This window comes from Panulirus ornatus, chromosome 11 (genome assembly GCF_036320965.1).
Source record: "Panulirus ornatus isolate Po-2019 chromosome 11, ASM3632096v1, whole genome shotgun sequence".
NCBI lineage: Eukaryota > Metazoa > Arthropoda > Malacostraca > Decapoda > Palinuridae > Panulirus > Panulirus ornatus.
The window spans coordinates 55,863,599-55,883,458 of NC_092234.1; the positions used below are offsets into that span (position 1 = coordinate 55,863,599).

The window sequence follows — 19,860 nt, forward strand, 5'->3', positions numbered from 1 at the left end:
CCTAGGTCACAAAAACAGACGAAAAAGAGAGCTAGCCTACAGGAGTTGTACAAGAGAGAGCAAGCCCACAGGAGCTGACTAAAGAGAACTAGCCAACAAGACTTAACCAAAGAGAGCTAGCTCACAAAAGCTAATCAAAGAGAGCTAGCCCACAAGAACTGACTAAAGAGAGCTAGCTCACAAAAGCTAACCAAAGAGAGCTAGCCCACAAGAACTGACTAAAGAGAGCTAGCCCACAAGAGCTAACCAAAGAGAGCTCGTCCACAAGAACTGACTAAGGAGAGTTAGCCCACAAGAGCTAACCAAAGAGAGCTAGCTCATAAGAACTGACTAAAGAGAAATAGCCCACAAGAACTGACCCAAGAACACTAGCCCATAAGAAGTGACGGAGAGGAGCTGACATTAATATGAACTACTGAACAAGAGACACACACACTCACAAGGACTGAACCCACAAGCTCATCAGTAAGACCCAACCAGAAGAACATGAAAATGAAAAATAAAAAAAAAAAAGAAGTTCTCTTCCATAAAATCTGACCTACAAGACCCGACCTATACATCGCTTGGCGGATCCAGCATAAGTAAACCCATACGAGGTTAGCCGTGAGGATCTCACACAAGGGAGATGCTTCAAAACCCCCTCCTCCTCCTCCTCCCCCTCGACTCCACAATTCTTCCTGAAGGACAGATTTGCCTGGGGGGGAGGGGTTGAGTCAGCAGTGTGTGTGTGTGTGTGTGTGTGTGTGTGTGTGTGTGTGTGTGTGTGTGTGTGTGTGTGTGTGAGGGTCACAGCTCAGGCTGGGCCAAGGGGGGGCTGGATGCCTGCCTCTTAACCTTGCCTCCTCCCGCCAACACAAGTTGGTCCCGACCACCAAGATACACCTCACCTACACCGTGCAAGACTCTGGGATCTGAGGAAGACCTGCACTACAGGACAACTTAATATTCCAGCGAAATATATCTACATCTACAGATGCTTATCTATCTATTTATCCATCTATCTATCTATATTCATCTATCTATTTACTCATATATATATATATATATATATATATAAATATATATATATATATATATATATATATATATATATATATATATATATATATATATATATATATATATATATATATATTGATATTCCTACTAATTCATTTGTTTATCTATATCTTTACACATATATTTCCCAGTAGAGTCAAATAAATCACTTTTCTTTCCTCTCTGCACGTAAAAAAGTCATTCATGGGATTCCATACACAAAACCCCTCTCGTCTGTTCACTATAGAAGTAGATATATTAAAAAACAGTCAAATGGCTTATTTTCTTTCCACTGACACATATATTTCGTTTTCTTTTCCTTATTTCTTTCGAATGTCGAAATATGATTTTCAAGAAGCCTCGTTCTATGTTCTATCGTTCTTAGTGAACACTTTCGTTTGTTCTTTTTTTAATGTAAAAGATGTTCTGCTTGCGTCTGGTGAAGAAGTAGATGTTCTTGTTCGGACCACATGCAGAAGTAGACCTCACCACCAGCCAATCTGTAAAGAAACAGAAAAATAAAAGTCTTTTAATCGTGTTATTTCAGGTACCAAAAATCTGTCAATTATAAAGGCATGTTATTAGTCTTTTAATATATGTACGGTGGAAACCATAAGTGGGTCATCTATTACCAAACCTGAGCAATGAATTACCGCACCTGATGAACTTATTATCACACATAATTAATGCGTTACCACACCTAAACAAGCTGTTAACCCACATGGGTAATTAACTACCCTAACAGTGTGTAACGTGTTACCGGAGTAACGTCATCTGGTGTCCAACATCCGGGTCACATATTTCTTTCATGAGAGTTTTACGGTAAGTTTCATTATAAAGTTATTGCTATTTTTGTGTGAAGGCGAAGTACGCGGAGACACATGTACATATGAACACACCCACCTTCATAGACACACACACACACACATACACACACACACACACACACACACACACACACACACACACACACACACCTACTTACGGATTCAGAAACATGCAAATAACTCAGTTCCCTCCTGCCTTGCTTAGGCAAAAACACCAATGTTGACACACTGCAACTTTCTGCCATGCTCATCCAACAGAATCACAAATAACAACAATAAAAACCGTCAGTAATAAAAAACCGAACGAAAAACCATCGACCTGTTCATCAAACTTTCGTGTGTGTGATTTCTGATGTTATTGGTCGGGATGGTTTTATTGGCGCGTTCAATGCGGTTGGGACAACAGCCACCACACACACACACACACACACACACACACACACACACACATACATATGTTGACCCAGATGGAAGGTCTCTTGAGGAAGATGAGGGAATACGTCAAGAACTGAATGATAAATCTAAACATTATTACTCTCATGGTATAGAAGAACATTACTGCACCAGCGTTAACGAGAGAGAGAGAGAAAGAGAGAGAGAGAGAGAGAGAGAGAGAGAGAGAGAGAGAGAGAGAGAGAGAGAGAGAGAGAGAGAGAGAGAGAGAGAGATAGACAGACAGAGAGAGAGAGGAGGAGGAAGAGATCCTGTAAGGTACAGAGGTTAATGGCAGCGCTATAATTCAACCTGTTAAAAAGAACTTGACCCATTGTAAGGCTCATGGCCCCGATAACATCTCCCCACAGGTGCTGAAGGAATACATCGAGGCACTGGCTAGGTGGTTCGACCTATTGTTCAGTACGGTGCTATGGTAAGAGGTAGTTCTATATGTCAATAAAGGCAAATATCGTGCTCATATCTAAGAAAGGTGATCGCACAATCGTGCTGGACTACAAGATTGTCTTGTTAACAAGTGTGCTTTCTAAAGACATTGGAAAAGATAATCAGAAACAAATGAACGACTATTTGTAAAGAAAACACGACTTAACTGGGAGGCAACATGGCTTCAGGTAGAGGAACTTCTGTCTCACGAATCTCCCTCACTTCTAAGGGAAAGTGAGCTCCATCTTAGATAAAATAGATGGATGAATAGACTGTATGTTCCTGGACCGCCCGCCAGAAAGGCTCTGACAATACACCCGATCGAGGTTTGATTGATATGTTAAGATCTACGACCAGGAGGAAGAAGCAGATTCCTTCGTTAGACTGACAATCTCTGTGGAAGGGAACAGTAGGTCGCAGGTGGGAGAAACATAGTTGAAGTGGGTGAGTGGCGTGCCGCAGGAGTGTATGGGTGGTATGCCGCAGGTTGGGTATGACCAGCGTGCCGCAAGCTGAGTATGAGTGGTGTGGCGTAAGAAGGTATGAAGGGGGTGCCGCAGGATGGTTGTGAGTGGCGTGCCGCCGAAGTGTATAAAGGGCTCGCCGCAGGATGGCTGTGTGTAGCGCGCCGCAGGAATATATGAATGGTATGCTGCAGGTCTCGGCCCTTGACCCAGCGCTACTCTCTGGAGCTGTGCAAATGACTTGCGCGACGAGACTAGACCAAATGTTGAGGTCAGGAGAGAACAAAAGAATGTTGACGATTGCATCTGCTTAAAGAGAAACTCGGGCAAATGCCAGACATGAACTGATAGATGGATGACGAGTTTATTATTCCTAGTAAATACCACGTAATGATGATGGACGTGTGTGAAAGAAGGCTTCGGTGTGGCTACTATCAGGGGGGAAATGAAATAAAGGGATTACTACGTGAAGAAGAGAAACCTGGTGATCGACAAGGTCCCTAATCTATCACCAGACCACCACATCAGGAGAACTAAAGAAAGAGTAAAACTTGCTGTTGGCCAGTATGAGAACTGCAATCAAGTATATGGATAAGGAAATGATCAGAAAGCTGTTCAAAAACGACATACATCCCACCACAGCTAGACTATGCCTCTCATCTCTCCGTACTACAGCGAAAGAAACACAGAGAGCTGACCGAGAAGGCTCAGGGGAAAAGAGACTAAGCTGGGGCCTGAATTAAGAGAATTGAGTTACTTGGAGAGACAGAAGGTTACACAGCTGTCCGCCGTGGAGGAGAGAGGAGAGAGGGGTGACCTGACAACAGCACCAGCTTCTAAATGAGCTGGACGATATGGAGAGTGAACTGCTCTTCACGCGACGCAGTACAAGAGTAACTACAGACCATGAGAGGTTTTCTGTGTGTGTTAGCTGAGACGGTACGGGTAGCTGGGGCCCGAATCCAGGCCATCCCACTAACGCAACATATATATATATATATATATATATATATATATATATATATATATATATATATATATATATATATATATATACTACACACGGATATATACACACACACACACACACACACACACACACACACACACACACAACATATCAAATACAACATTTCTTGAATATATACAACCTCAGCGGAACGCGTTCATCCAAGGGTTACGTCACGTCGTATAATACACCCGAACGGTACAATACAATGCAATACGTCGCCAGCCAAAGTCTAGTTTAACTCACAAGTCAAGCGAGAAACCAGATCTTATTGACTTTCGCAACTGGAACCCTCGAATGGCGAGGCAAGTTTGATCGGAAATACATTTCCTACTTTTTTTAAGGTTGTGTTTTAGTTTTGGGGTATACCTGGGAGTGTATACTTACTTGCCTGTATATACTGAGGTATGCAAATTACAGGTGATTCTAAAGGTTGTAAAATATATATGAAAAATTTTGTGCGTTTGTTTCGGATATATTTATTTGTACAAAGAGAACTGAGAGTTTCTCGGAAACATTTAACATGCGCAAGTGGGATATATATATCGACATATATCGACATATATCGGTTACCGGAAGTATATCATCCTCATGAGCATTAGGTATGATGGTTTGACCTTTGACCTGACCCTGAAGTGTTCTATAAGGGTCAAGCCGTCATGGTGGAGGCTCATAACGTCATGGGAAAAGGGATTAAAGATTTGATTTTCTGGATAGAATGTTTTAAGCCACGATATGCCTGACTTTGATTCCGAGAGAGAGAATACGCACAAATATATTCCATGTCCGAAATATCAAGGAATTTGGAGCATTCCTTTGAAAAGAATTTTAAAATCTTTCGAGAGATATATGACACTCATACCCACAATTGTGGCGCGCGCGCGCGCGTGTGTGTGTGTGTGTGTGTGTGTGTGTGTGTGTGTGTGTGTGTGTGTGTGTCTTTACGTTCCATACTTTCTAGTTTAATGATGATATTTCCGGATGGATTCTGAGATGCATCTTACCAGAGACCTCGAGGAGGCGTGTGTTGAAAGGGCCACTGGTCTGGCCTTCGTGCATCGCCATAAGCCCGAGATCTTCCAGAGGTCTTACAAGAAACAGTATCAAAAGAAAAAAAAAAGGAAATGAATATCTCAGAGGGAGATCCTGGACGACCCTGTTAAGATGCGAGTTTATGGAAGGCTCCAACGAAAGTGCTCCTTGGGAGGGATGTCCTTCCAGACCTCTTAAGATCTGATCAAAGAGACTTTACATGCAAGCGTATCCAAGGTTATCATTCTCAAGAGAGATTCTCTTGTGAAGATATACATATGGCATGACCTTGACCCTGAAACGGTAGGCCTTTCTGATGTATGTGACCTTTGCTCAAGCCTTAGGAACGTAGGTCAGAGGTCAGAAGGTCAGACAAACCCCCAGATGATCCAGGAAGCTCTCTTTTCTTTTTTTTTGGAAACACTGCTAAATGAGGTTTCCTGAATGGCGTTTGAATTTCCAGACCCGCCCAACTCAAGGCACAGCTGAAGTTGCCACCTCTTGAGCTGCTTCCAGGAACAGCTGGAACTCCAGAACGCTGCAACCAACAGGCCCAAGTGAGTTCCCCTCTCGAATAAGCTCTGGCACTTGTAAATTTTTTTTTTTTATTTATTTTTTGAACATTTAAATAGGTACTCTGTTGTGTGTGTGAGAGAGAGAGAGAGAGAGAGAGAGAGAGAGAGAGAGAGAGAGAGAGAGAGAGAGAGAGAGAGAGAGAGAGAGAGAGAGACCTGCCTACCCTCTGTGACTTTGAGGTGATGGTCGTGTCTCGCATCAGCAAAGCTTCTATAAAGAGGATTATCGTCTTAGAGAGAAACGAAAAGAAAAAGTAAAAAAAAAAAAAAAAGCATAACTAAAGAGGTGAGCCAAGCCTCCGTCGTCCCTTCCTCAGGAGCTAGGACGGTGAGGCGTCCCTTGCTCAGGAGTTAGGACGGTGAGGCCTCCCTTCCTCAGGAGCTAGGACGGTGAGGCGTCCCTTCCTCAGGAGCTAGGACGGTGAGGCCTCCCTTCCTCAGGAGCTAGGACGGTGAGGCCTCGCCCTTCCTCAGGAGCTAGGACGGTGAGGCCTCCCTTCCTCAGGAGCTAGGACGGTGAGGCCTCCCTTCCTCAGGAACTAGGACGGTGAGGCCTCCCTTCCTCAGGAGCTAGGGCGGTGAGGCCTCCCTTCCTCAGGAGCTAGGACGGTGAGGCCTCCCTTCCTCAGGAGCTAGGACGGTGAGGCCTCCCTTCCTCAGGAGCTAGGGCGGCGAGGCCTCCTCCAGGTGCTGCTGAAGTACACGTAACATCGTCACACGCTCGGAGTTCGTTTGAGTAAGGTGACCATGCTTAGACTGACGTATCAAAAGACTCCATGAAAAAACTGATGTTAGAATTAATCCATAATGTACCAGTAATAAATGATAAGGTAATCAAATCCCTTCACCTGCCAGTGACCTGGATGTATACATAACCACGGAGCAGACGAGCATAGTTCAGTGTTATGAACAAGAGATTGTCTTAGTTCGTCCAGTTGAAGACTAAATATTAGTATATAACAACAAAACAAACAAACAAACACAAAAGATCTAAAGTAGCAAATTCGTCATCAGCCAAATAATTAAAGATCCAAATTTATGATTTATCGTTAACTGGTTTCAATTATCTGTACATTAACAAAGCAGAGATTAGGTTCTCGATCGTAAGTGAGCAGGATATGAAAGCGTTTGATATAAATATACGTGAAATACAGGAATGAAATCAAGCACTCGTACACACACACACAAAAAAAAAAAGTGCTTGGAAAGCCTTCGTCAGGCAAGCGCTTCGTCAGGCAAGCGTCGTTAATCTCCATTTAGAAATTTCTCGAGCAATATAAGAAATTTATGAAGCGGCGATAAAGTGATCCCGGGGTGAAAAATATAGCAGTCGGTACATAATTTATTGGCTCATAACCATTACCCATTTATAAGGTAGGCATCACACACACACACACACACACACACACACACACACACACACACACATCGACGGCAAAAAATATATATAGAGAAACCAGATCACCTGGGGACGTGAAGGGGGGGGGGGGGGGGGGTTCCGTAGGTGCCTGAGGCCCCATGGGAGAGGGTTATGTGGGAAAGATATAATTAGCCCTGCCAGTGGAGAAAGTGGGATAGGGGGGGGGGGGGGAAGGGGGCTGTCCTAATCAGATGGAAGTGGAAGGGAGACTGGGATAGGTCCATTCCAGGCGGGAATTGGGGGGGTTGGAGGAAGTCAGGAATAACAATACTGTCGACAGGAAATGGTTTGTTTGTGTACAACATCTGTATCTACTGATGACTTTGTCGTCAGACGTGATGGCGGTCTCGTTAATGAAGATTTACTTAAACTACTGATAATGCCAAAGTCTTGATGCACGCTACACTCCTTTTTTTTCCTTTGCCTTGGAAGCTCCAGTCATAGACTAAAGTCCTATCAAGATCGAGTCTTAATTGAAATACAGAGGGGTTCAGGAAAGGGAAAAAGGGAAAGTATTTACGAATTTTGATGAAGGTAAAAAGCCTGTCTTTTATAATGCGCTAGATCAGTAACTGGAAAAACGCGAGAGAGTAGAGAGTTCCAAATCTTCGTGGTGTAAGGAAAGAAACAGTTATCAAAACGGCCCACCCTTAAGTTGCCAACGGCCACATAGCGATCATGTGATGCAGCAGCTTGGCGAGTATTGCATAGTCTAGCTAGTGGTTGGAGCACACTAGCAGCCAACTCTCGGGAGCAAAAACCAAGTAATACCTATAGAAGAGGGAAAGTGAACCAACAGTGCCGCGCAGGGGATGTGGGTCAAATTTTTATGTTAGCCTGGGAGAGTTGATCAGTCGGACCACTTTCAACTCATCTCTATCAAGCAACGATGCAAAGGACGGAGCCAGTGTTCGGAAGAGATAAGAGTTTCGTCATCTAATGAGGACTCCCACTTTCTTAAAGGCACGCTTACCTATTTCCGTAATGTGGGGTTTCCCATACAATGTTGATGTTATAGTGATACCAGTTATGTTCACTGAGTTTAAGAGGTGGAATCACAGATGGAGAAAAGAATTTCCGATAAGGAGGTGGGCAGAAAATGAGTATCGGAGGCAGTAAATTTCACAAGATTTCACCTACCCATACTGAGACATCGAGACGAGATGCAGATCGACTGACAGAAGAAAGAGCAGAATTGAAGGATGCGGATGAACGCAGTGTTGTGTCGTCAGCGTGTGAGTGCATTTGGTTATCTGTAATGTGCAAGAAAGGAAATCGTTGATAAGAAGAGGAAAAAGTGTAGGAGACAGGACGAAACCTTGAAGGACATCGCTGTTGATGGAGAAAGGGAAGAGGCTGATAGATCGGCCGGAGAGGAAACTAGATATGAGGGAGCAAAGTAAGGGATGGAAGGCAAAACTGAGGAGCTTAGAGATGAGAACCCGATGATGCTACACACTGTCAAGAGTTTGGATATATCAAGGGCAACTACATCGATTTCCTAAAAATCTTTAATGGATGATGACCAAATAGTATTAAGGTAAAGAAGAATATCACCAGTGGATCCTACCTTGCGGAAGCCAGAGAACAGAGAGAACACTCCTAGATTCAAGATGTCTGAGGCTATGGAAGTTGAATGGTGGATGTCAAAGCAACAGGACAATAGATAGAGGGGTTAGAACGGTCTTCCTTCTTACGGATGGGATGTATCAATGAATGCTTCAAAGAAGGAGAAAACCTTTTGGTTTCTAAGCAGAAACGGAAGAGACGAACAACCACAGTTGCAACTTCAGAGGCACACTGAATACACGGCGCTGGATGCCATCAGGACCATAAGCCTTTCTTGTGTCCACAGAGAGACGCGCTTTTCGAACACTTCGAAATGAGATGACGGAAATGGGCGAAGGATTGGTCACAGAGGCATCAGGAAGGCAAGGGAATGCTCAAGTCATCCTAGGTGGAGTGAGAAGAGAACGAGAACTAAAAAGAGTTGATATGTCTACGGGAGAGACAGCCATTGTACCGTCAGAACGGAAAAGCGAAGGAAAGGTAGAGCGACAGAAGTTGTTAGAGATACCCAAAGCTAAAGACCAGAAAGACCTCTCAGTCGATGATGAGGAGAGGTTATCACACTTCCTCTGAATGAAGGAACGCTTTGCCTCAAGAATAACGCACTTGAAATTATTACGGGCTGAACTAGAAGCTGAACAGTAGGAGTCAGAAGAAGGAGAATCTTTCCATGGACGATATGTCTGATCCCTTGCCTGGATGGCCTCAGAACAGGAACGGTTGAACCATGAACTGGAAGAAGAGGTCGTCTTGGAGGAATAGGGGATAAATGCTTCCATTCCCGCAACAATGACCTTTGCTATGCGTTTGGCGGACACAGAGTATCACCACATAAGAATTTTATTCACTCCATCACAAATGATAACAATAAAAGACTGGGGTGATGGTCTCTCTCTCTCTCTCTCTCTCTCTCTCTCTCTCTCTCTCTCTCTCTCTCTCTCTCTCTCACTCTTTTCTCTCTCTCTCTCCCTATATATACATATTTTTTTTTATACATATTCGCCATTTCCCGCGCTAGCGAGGTAGCGTTAAGAACAGAGGACTGAGCCATAGAGGGAAAATCCTCACTTGGCCCCCTTGTCTGTTCCTTCTTTTGGAAAATTAAAAACTGGAGGGGAGGATTTCCAGTTCCCCCTCTCCCTTCCCTTTTAGTCGCCTTCTATAACACGCAGTAAATACGTGTAGCGATCTGCCGATGGCGTGGAGATGGTCAGAGAGAGAGAGAGAGAGAGAGAGAGAGAGAGAGAGAGAGAGAGAATAACAAAGAATTCGACAGGTGGACAGTGAATACATACATAGGTACATCACTGCATAAATGCGTACATACATACATACATACACCAGCAACATTCTTACATGCAATATTGCAATACCACACGCGAAAACATCAACCGAAATAAGAATTGAAAAAAAAGGAAGAGATACAACACACACACACACACACACACACACACACACACACACACACACACACACACATATATATCCTCCCCTCCAGTTTTTTTTTTTTCCAAAAGAAGGAACAGAGAAGGGGCTAGGTGAGGATATTCCCTCAAAGGTCCAGTCCTCTGTTCTTAATGCTACCTTGCTAACGCGGGAAATGGCGAATAGTATGAAAGAAAAAAAAAAATATATATATATAAATATATATATATATATATATATATATATATATATATATATATATATATATATATATATATATATATATATATATATATGGCTGACTAAGTGTCAGAATCAGTATAACGGGGGCAGTGAACCATCTATGTCCAAACAACACATCACTCTAACGATGGGAGATCGTTAGGGATTACACCGTGGGCTGCAGAGTGTGTTGACTTGGTTGCGTCGAACAGAATCTATTGAACAGAGGCCTGGGAAGTGTGTTCACTACCTGTATCAACTGAAAAGTGCGTATACACGCTCTAGGGATAAGTGTATAGGGATGTGAGTGTGGGAGATTTGTTTGGTGTATGGGTCTTACTGAGTGTATTGCTTTACTCCTATGCACACACACACACACACACACACACACACACACACAGACCAGCCTAAGCCAGATACCCATTCACTGACCAGCCACCAAGGATAGATGAACACTTGGGTTGAGTGTGGGCTAACTGCCACGCCCAGAGTTCGAACCATGGGGGTCCGGTCCATGTCTGGTCTGTGCTGATTCATGGTCAGTAACGTCAACCACTACACCTCACAGAGAGAGAGAGAGAGAGAGAGAGAGAGAGAGAGAGAGAGAGAGAGAGAGAGAGAGTGTGTGTGTGTGTGTGTGTGTGTGTGTGTGTGTGTGTGTGTGTGTGTGTGTGTGTGTGTGCGTGTGGGTTGTCGTAACGTAGAATAACATTCTAATATGAGAGAAAAATACAAATTGCATAGATGGACTGAAAATGAACAAATGCGATATGCTAAAGCATGATGACGTAATAATAATAATAATAATAATAATAATAATAATAATAATAATAATAATAATAATAATGATAACAATAATAATAAAATAATAAAGATAACAATTGATAATAATAATAATAATAATAATAATAATAATAATAATAATAATAATAATGATAATAATAATAATAATAATAATGCTTATTTCTTATCGTAAAAGGATATATATGCAGAATTTGTTTTGTTTACTGTAGGTAAAAGATATATGTTTACATCTTTTACACCTTTACTCATGAGAAATATTAGACTTTTTACATCATTTACCATCTCTGCCCATGTCGATAGGTAACATGTTATATCACATGTGAAATTATATATTTCTAAACCATTTACATCTATTATGTTAAATAATCAATTCTTTTACATTATTTACATGTTATTATATCAAATAATACGCTGTTTACACCGTTTACATCTTTTCTTACATCTAAAAAAAATTTTTTTTACATCATCTGCATCTATTCTTATGTCAAATAATACATTATAATCTACATATTTTACACAGTGTCTTATATCAAATAATACATTTTTACATCATTTACACAGTGTCTTATATCAAATAATACATTTTTACATCATTTACACATTATCTTTCGTCAACTAATATATATTTTACAACATTTGTTCCTTTTCCTCACATCAGATGATACGTTTGTCAAAACTCCTCCCACCACACTTGAACGTCGGGACCAAAACGGTATATTATCCTCCTCCCGTTTATCGCACGGCAGTCTCACCAACGCCTCCACCCGCCCCCCACCTCCTCCCGCTCCCCGCGCCCCTCCGCCCGTTCCACACGCCCCTCCGCCCGCTCCCCACGCCCCTCCGCCCGTTACAACTCCGTCCGCTCTCCTGCCTCCACCCGCTCCCCACGCTCTCCGCCCGCTCCCCATGCCCTCCGCACACTCCTCCGCCTCCGCCCTCCGCCTGTTCCCCACGCCCTCCGCCCGCTACCCGCTCCACCCCCGCCCGCTCCCAACGCCATTGTGGTTCTCTATGAGACATTCCCTACGAGGAAGGACAGTACAGAACAGTACGAAAAGAAAAGGGAAAGAAATAAAGGGAAAAGAAAAGTAGGTGAGAGAAATATGGGGTATATATTCGTCCTTTTTCTCCCTTTTTTTTCTTTTTATAAGAGAGAGAAGAAAAGAGGCCACTTTGGTCGTTTCCCGCACGCAGCGGCAGTGATTCACTGGCTCTTATGTCGCCGTGTGGAGAGAGAGAGAGAGAGAGAGAGAGAGAGAGAGAGAGAGAGAGAGAGAGAGAGAGAGAGAGAGAGAGAGAGAGAGATTAATGAAACAGGTCTGAGGATGGAGATTATTTTTCTCTCTCTTTCTTTTAGTATTGCTGAGATTCCCAGCGTTAATTAATCATAATTTTCTAACTTCCTTTTTTTCTTTTTTTTAGAAATTAGAGGAAGGGTTGTCTGCTGTACGTGTATAGGCAATTAATTCGCCTCACGTGTCGCTGCTTCCTTTGGGTGTGAGGCAGTTATGAGTATAGTACCGTAATTAGCATGGTGGGGGAAGGGGTAATTAAATTAGAATGATACGGATCATTAAGATTTACATAAAAGGTATGGCTTGTAAAGATGTTCCTATTAAGAACTTTCGTAACTGGTCATTAGTTTTATGAGCTAATGACTTATAGTAATTAGGTGTAACGTCTCCCGTTCATTAAGACCATCGTAATTTAAAAGGACACCATCAGTCTTTGAGGTCCCGTGGATTACGAAGGTACGACCCTTGATTACGAAGGTACGACCCTTGAGTATGAAGGTACGACCCTTGAGTACGAAGGTACGACCCTTGATTACGAAGGTACGACCCTTGAGTATGAAGGTACGACCCTTGAGTATGAAGGTACAACCCTTGAGTGTGAAGGTATGACCCTTGAGTATGAAGGTACGACCCTTGATTACGAAGGTACGACCCTTGAGTATGAAGGTACGACCCTTGAGTGTATGACGGTACGACCCTTGAGTGTGAAGGTACGACCCTTGAGTATGAAGGTACGACCCTTGATTACGAAGGTACGACCCTTGAGTATGAAGGTACGACCCTTGAGTGTATGACGGCACGACCCTTGGGTATGAAGGTGCGATCCTTTGAGTATGACGGTACGGCCTAAGCTTAGGTATCATGGGACGACCTTCGAGACTGATGGTCTAACTGGTCGAAGTCCAACGACCACACCGTCGTACTCAAGGGTCGTATCGTTGTACTCAAGCGTAATACCGTTGTGCTCAGGGGTCGTACCATCGAGCTAAAGGGTCGTCCCGACGCGCTTAAGGGTCATACCGTCGTACTCAGGGGTCGTACCGTCGTGGTCAAAGGGTCATACCGTCGTGCTCACGGAGCGTACCGTCGTGCTCAGGGGTCATACCGTCGTGCTCAGGGGTCATACCGTCGTGCTCACGGAGCGTACCGTCGCGCTCAGGGGTCGTACCGTCGTGCTCAAGGGTCGTACCGTCGTGCTCACGGGGTTCAGAAGTCTCATATATATAGTTCAGTCCGGTTACTGGCACACGAGCGGTAACCTGAGCATTCCCTGTTAGGATGGTGTGGTGGAGTTCAGTGTAACCCAGTTAATTAGCAGCCATGTTACCTTAGTCAGATAAGAATAAAAGTCATCGTAATTAAATGCCATTGCAGTTAGGAAGACGTTTCAATTAAGAACACCACTTGTACCCAATGACACACACACACACACACACACACACACACACACACACACACACACATAGCAAGTTGTCCATATCCGACATCCATAATTAGAATGTACGTCTCACGTTACGTTACTGAAGCAATTGTACAAAGGAGCTGATAGAGAAGGTCCAGAGGAGAATGATCAAGATGGTGTCAGAATTAAGAGAGTTGAGTCACAGGTAAAAGGCATGAGGCTTTGAATTTGCCTGCTTTCGAAGAGAGAAGAGTAAGGGGTGACCTGAGCACAACCTATAAGTTTTCAAAACAGATCCATGACGTGGACGATGAAGAGGGTATAAGATGAAATCAGACAAGAAACTTGTTAAGAATAAGTAAAAAAAAATATCTTCGCGGTAAAAGCGTGTTGGATGAACGGAATAAAACGACTGTGGAATTGATTAATGCCAACAGCATACATAGACTGATACAAAAAATGTTCAAAAGATGGTGACCTACGAGAGTAAAACTCCGTCCCTATACAGTAAAATGGGTAATTACATATAATATATATATATATATATATATATATATATATATATATATATATATATATATGAAATCCCTGAGGATAGGGGAGAAAGAATATTTCCCACGTATGCCCTACGTGTCGTAGAAGGTAACTAAAAGAGGTTGGAGTGTGCGGCTGGTAATTTTACTTTTCCAAAAGAAGGAACAGAGAAGGGGGCCAAGTGAGAAGTTTTCTCCCTAAGGCTCTGTTATGTGTTCTTGAACGCTACCTCGCCGACGCGGGAAATGGGAAATACATATATGTATATATATTTATACATATATATATAAAGCGAAGCAAAAGGAAGAGTCAGAGACAACATCTAACAACAAGACACCTGGGAATACAGAGTCAATTATATCGTGCCTCTCGCTACAGCTTCCCTGTATCAGTTAATCTAAAAGTTGTGTGTGAGGGCGAGTCCACATCAGAGAAGCGCCTTGGATTGGCGATCTCAAATCCAGTAAGGAGTGCGTGTAGGTGGGTTCAGATCAAATATGAGGTGCGGATGAGCGATTTCAAACTATATTAAAGGGTTTGCGGCCGACGTGGTTAAGTAAAGGGTTTGGGTGAGCGACTTCGAATAAAATATGGGGGTTTGGGTGGATGAGTTCAAGTTAGACAAGAGGTTTGAGTATACGAGGTGAAATGAAATAAGGTGTTTGGGACGGAGGAGTTCAGACTGAATTAGGAGTTTCGTTGGGCGGTCTGAGATTAGATTAAAGGGGCCTGGGTGGGCGAGTTCAAACTAAATCAGAAGTTTCACTGGGCGGGTCCACATGAAATTAGAGTCACAGGTGGGCGGGTTCAGAACCGGTCTTGGGATCTAGGAGGCCGGGGGAAATCATGTTGAAAATGAATGCTGGGGTTTGAGTGGGCGAGTTCTGAAAGACCATGGGAGTTCTCGACGGAGGAGTTCAGAGTAAACTTTTGATATACGAACGGATATGTTTACATCAGTTTAATCCCTGTGGGTAATTCAGATCAAACTAAGACGAGAGTTTAAATGGGTTGTTTTCAGATTAACTTAGTGACGTAAAGAGAAAGGGTCCAGACAAGTAGAGTCCCGGGGAGTTAGAACTGAGGTTGGGAAAAGTAATTATGTGGTTTAGGTGGGTGGGTTCACATGGAGCCTCATGTAACGACCATTTGTCATTACTATTTGTGTCGTTAAGAGTTTACGCTCGTGTTGCCTCGTCTTCTTAACCTTGTATACATGTACCATGTCTTTACTTCTATGTATGTATACGCACACACACACACACACACACACCCTAGTCGATGCTAGGTACTCATTCTATTGACCATCCTCTATGTGTGTGTGTGTGTGTGTGTGTGTTGGGCCAGGTCCCCCTCCCCCAGCCTGGCCATCACTCGAGGCACCAGCTGGACGCCTTCGATCCACAGTGCTGTTGTGACAGCGAATGCAGGAGGAGGAGGAAGGGGGAAGGGGAGGGGGAAGGGTCGAGAAGCGAGGAAGGGAGGAGGAGGAGGAAGAGGAGAAGGAGGAGGAAGAGGAAAAGAAGAAGAAGCAGAAGAAGAAGAAGAGGAGGGGGAGGAGGAGGAAGAAGAGGAGGAGGAGGAGAAAGGGAAAGAAGATAAAGAAGAAAAAGAAAAAAAGAGAAAAGGAAAAAGAAAATAAGAGAAGAAGAAGAAGAAGAAGAAGAAGAAGAAGATGATGATGATGATGATGATGATGATGATAATGAGGATGACAGAAAAGAAAATAATGAAGACCAGTAGATGAGACAGGGAGGGGAAGGAGAAAGGCTCATATGAAAAGCTGATGAGAATATAAGTAACGTAGAGGAGAATCGGGAATGGAGAGGTGTGATGAGAGGGGTCCATGACTGGTGTAAGGAGCTATAAACATGAGGGAGAGAAGGAGGGAGGAGAGAAGAGACAATTGAGGAAGAGTAGGAAGTATGGAGAAAATAAGAGGCAGGAAGAAAGGTGTGGCAAAGAAAACGGGGTGGATTAACGGGAAAAATCCGCTGATTAAGTGAAGGCGATCGAAGAAAATGAGATGCAGGGTGCTTCGGGGTAAGATTTATAAGAAAACAGGGATAAAGAAAATGAGAGGGAGGGGAGTGGAAGAAGGGTAAGAGGTCGAAGGATGGAGAAGAGAAAAATCGGAGGAGGAATAGGTCACCAGAATAGGAGAAGGGATAGTGGGGGGCTGGTAAGGGAAGGAGATCTGCTTCTCAGGGGGGGGGGGGGGAAGTTATCCGGGTATATTTCCCCCCCTGTTTTTCTTGGGGGGGTCCTTATTTGGGGTGTATGTTGTGGGTGTCAACAGAGCCACGAAAACCTGGAAGTGAGAGCATTCTCCTCTCACTTGCCAACTCTCCCAGCTACAATGTCAACATTAGCCTCATTGTATGCCACAACCTCCTCCTCATAACCCCTCACTGCACATCACAACCTCAACCTCATAACCCCTCACTGCATATCACAACCTCAGCCACATAACCCCTCACTGCATATCACAACCTTAACCTCATAACCCCCACTGCATATCACAACCTCAACCTCATAACCCTCACTGCATATCACAACCTCATCCTCATAACCCTCACTGCATATCACAACCTCAGCCTCATACCCTCACTGTATATCACAACCTCAACCTCATAACCCCTCACTGCATATCACAACCTCAACCTCATAACCCTTCACTGCATATCACAACCTCAGCCTCATACCCTCACTGTATATCACAACCTCAACCTCATAACCCCTCACTGCACATCACAACCTCAACCTCATAACCCCTCACTGCACATCACAACCTCAACCTCATAACCCCTCACTGCATATCACAACTTCAGCCTCATAACCCCTCACTGCATATCACAACCTCAGCCTCATAAACCTTCACTGCATATCACAACCTCAGCCTCATAACCCCTCACTGCATATCACAACCTCAGCCTCATAACCCTTCACTGCATATCACAACCTCAGCCTCATAACCCCTCACTGCATCTCACAACCTCAGCCTCATAAACCTTCACTGCATATCACAACCTCAGCCTCATAACCCTTCACTGCATATCACAACCTCAGCCTCATAACCCTTCACTGCATATCACAACCTCAGTCTCATACCCTCACTGTATATCACAACCTCAACCTCATAACCCCTCACTGCATATCACAACCTCAACCTCATAACCCCTCACTGCATATCACAGCATCAACCTCATAACCCCTCACTGCATATCACAACCTCAACCTCATAACCCCTCACTGCATATCACAACCTCAGCCTCATAACCCCTCACTGCACATCACAACCTCAACCTCATAACCCCTCACTGCATATCACAGCATCAACCTCATAACCCCTCACTGCATATCACAACCTCAACCTCATAACCCCTCTCTGCACATCACAACCTCAGCCTCATACCCTCACAGTATATCACAGCACCAGCCTCATATTCATATGTTTTCCCTCCCTAACCCTCGCTAACTTCCCAGCCTTTCCAATCTAGCTATTCAAAATAATTTTCCAACTCCCAAACCGCGCCACATATATTTTTTTTTTCATTTTTATTCACCTCTTCCAACCACGCGCTTCAAATCCTCCTTCAACAACCTCAATCATTCTTTTTTTTTTAAGATTTCATCCAACGCCACTATGTAAATTCCCATCAGTAACCTTCCTAGACATCCACTGGAAAAAAACGTTTCTCCATCCCAATTATCAAGACCTTTCAAAACCACTATCTAATTCCTCCTCTTAAAATCTCCCTCAACAACCCAACCATCACAACCTTTTTTCTTATATCCAAAACCTCCATCACTACTCCCTCAGTTGCCACTGTATAAACTTCCATCACTACTCCCTCAACAACCACTGTAGTGAACACCTCCATCACTACTCCCTCAACAACCACTGCAGTGAACATCTCCATCACTACTCCCTCAACAACCACTGTAGTGAACATCTCCATCACTACTCCCTCAACAACCACTGTAGTGAACACCTCCATCACTACTCCCTTAACAACCACTGTAGTGAACATCTCCATCACTACTCCCTCAACAACCACTGTAGTGAACACCTCCATCACTACTCCCTCAACAACCACTGCAGTGAACATCTCCATCACTACTCCCTCAACAACCACATTGCAAACTTCTTCCATTTTCTGTTACGTATAGAGGACATCCCTTCGCATTCTTCTGCCTGGGAGGAAACCCTCTCCCTTTCTTTCACACGCAGACTAAACATTCCCTTTCTTTCACGTACAAAGGAAACCCCCTAACCTTTTCTTTTACAGGGAGGGGGGGGAACTCCCTTCCCTCAGTCTAAAGCAGAGGATATCCTGCCCTCTCTTTTTCATCACTGACAGAAGAGACGCTGCTGGTTGAACGCATGATACAGCCTTCCTAAAGAAGTAAAAGTTTCGCGCTGGGGGAAGAAAAAAAAAAAAAAAAAACTGACTGTAATAAGGATATGAGAAATGTGTCGCCAGCCGGTTCTGGCTACACCTGTACTAGCCGGTTCTGGCTACACTGTACTATCATGATCATTTTTGTAATTAAACTAATTTCGGTGACACTTATTCCGTGACCCACAACTATTATCATTAATAAAAGCTTATAAAAAAAAAAATTCGGCTGCAAAATACCGCAGGCAAAGGCGAGGAGGAGGAGGAAGAAAACAAACCGAAGTGCCTCTAGCGGCCATGATCGGTACTACGTCCCACAACAACAGCCGGGCATTACTGAAGGCATAACCTTTCCGTGGCTTAACGCTTGAGTTTAAACCTTAAGGTATAAGAGCATAAGGGTTATGACGGTAGGATGGGCTGTGGTCTAGGAGTACTACGTTGTTACCGCCTCTTTGTCTTAGGATTAACTGAATTAGCGACGTAATTAATATGCAGGTTGAAACCAAGGAAAAACTGATTAGACGTAAATTTCCCCCCTTGAAGAACTTACACACACACACACACACACACACACTACTGCTCAAGCAACTGGTCTTCTTGGCCGTTCTCGTGCGGACCACTACGGTACGACCAATTGAACGCTGAGGTCCAGCCCTTGGATATGATGACTGTTAAGGCTCGGGCCAAAAAGGCTAAGCCATCGCGGCACATCTGACCTGCGAAAGAAATGACGCCAGAGCGAGTGTGCACACGCAAGGGGCTGCTGCATAAGAGTTGGTGCGCACTGCCCACCAAGTCACATTTTTGGCAACGCTATCAGCTGTTCAGTGGGTGAAGAGGCAATATTAGATATTGAGCATTTCAGCGTGTTTTATCAGTTTCATGTGGGATTCTCTTCTGCTCATAACACTGGCTTTTTGAACGACTTTGACACTGGAAAAGGCTACTGAATGAGGAGC

General features: G+C 43.8%; 1 long non-coding RNA gene across 1 annotated transcript in view; it reads right to left on the bottom strand.

The window, feature by feature from the left end:
• Nucleotides 1-19,860, bottom strand: part of LOC139751117 (uncharacterized) — a 293,449-nt gene that overhangs the window by 19,537 nt on the left and 254,052 nt on the right. The window lies entirely within an intron of this gene.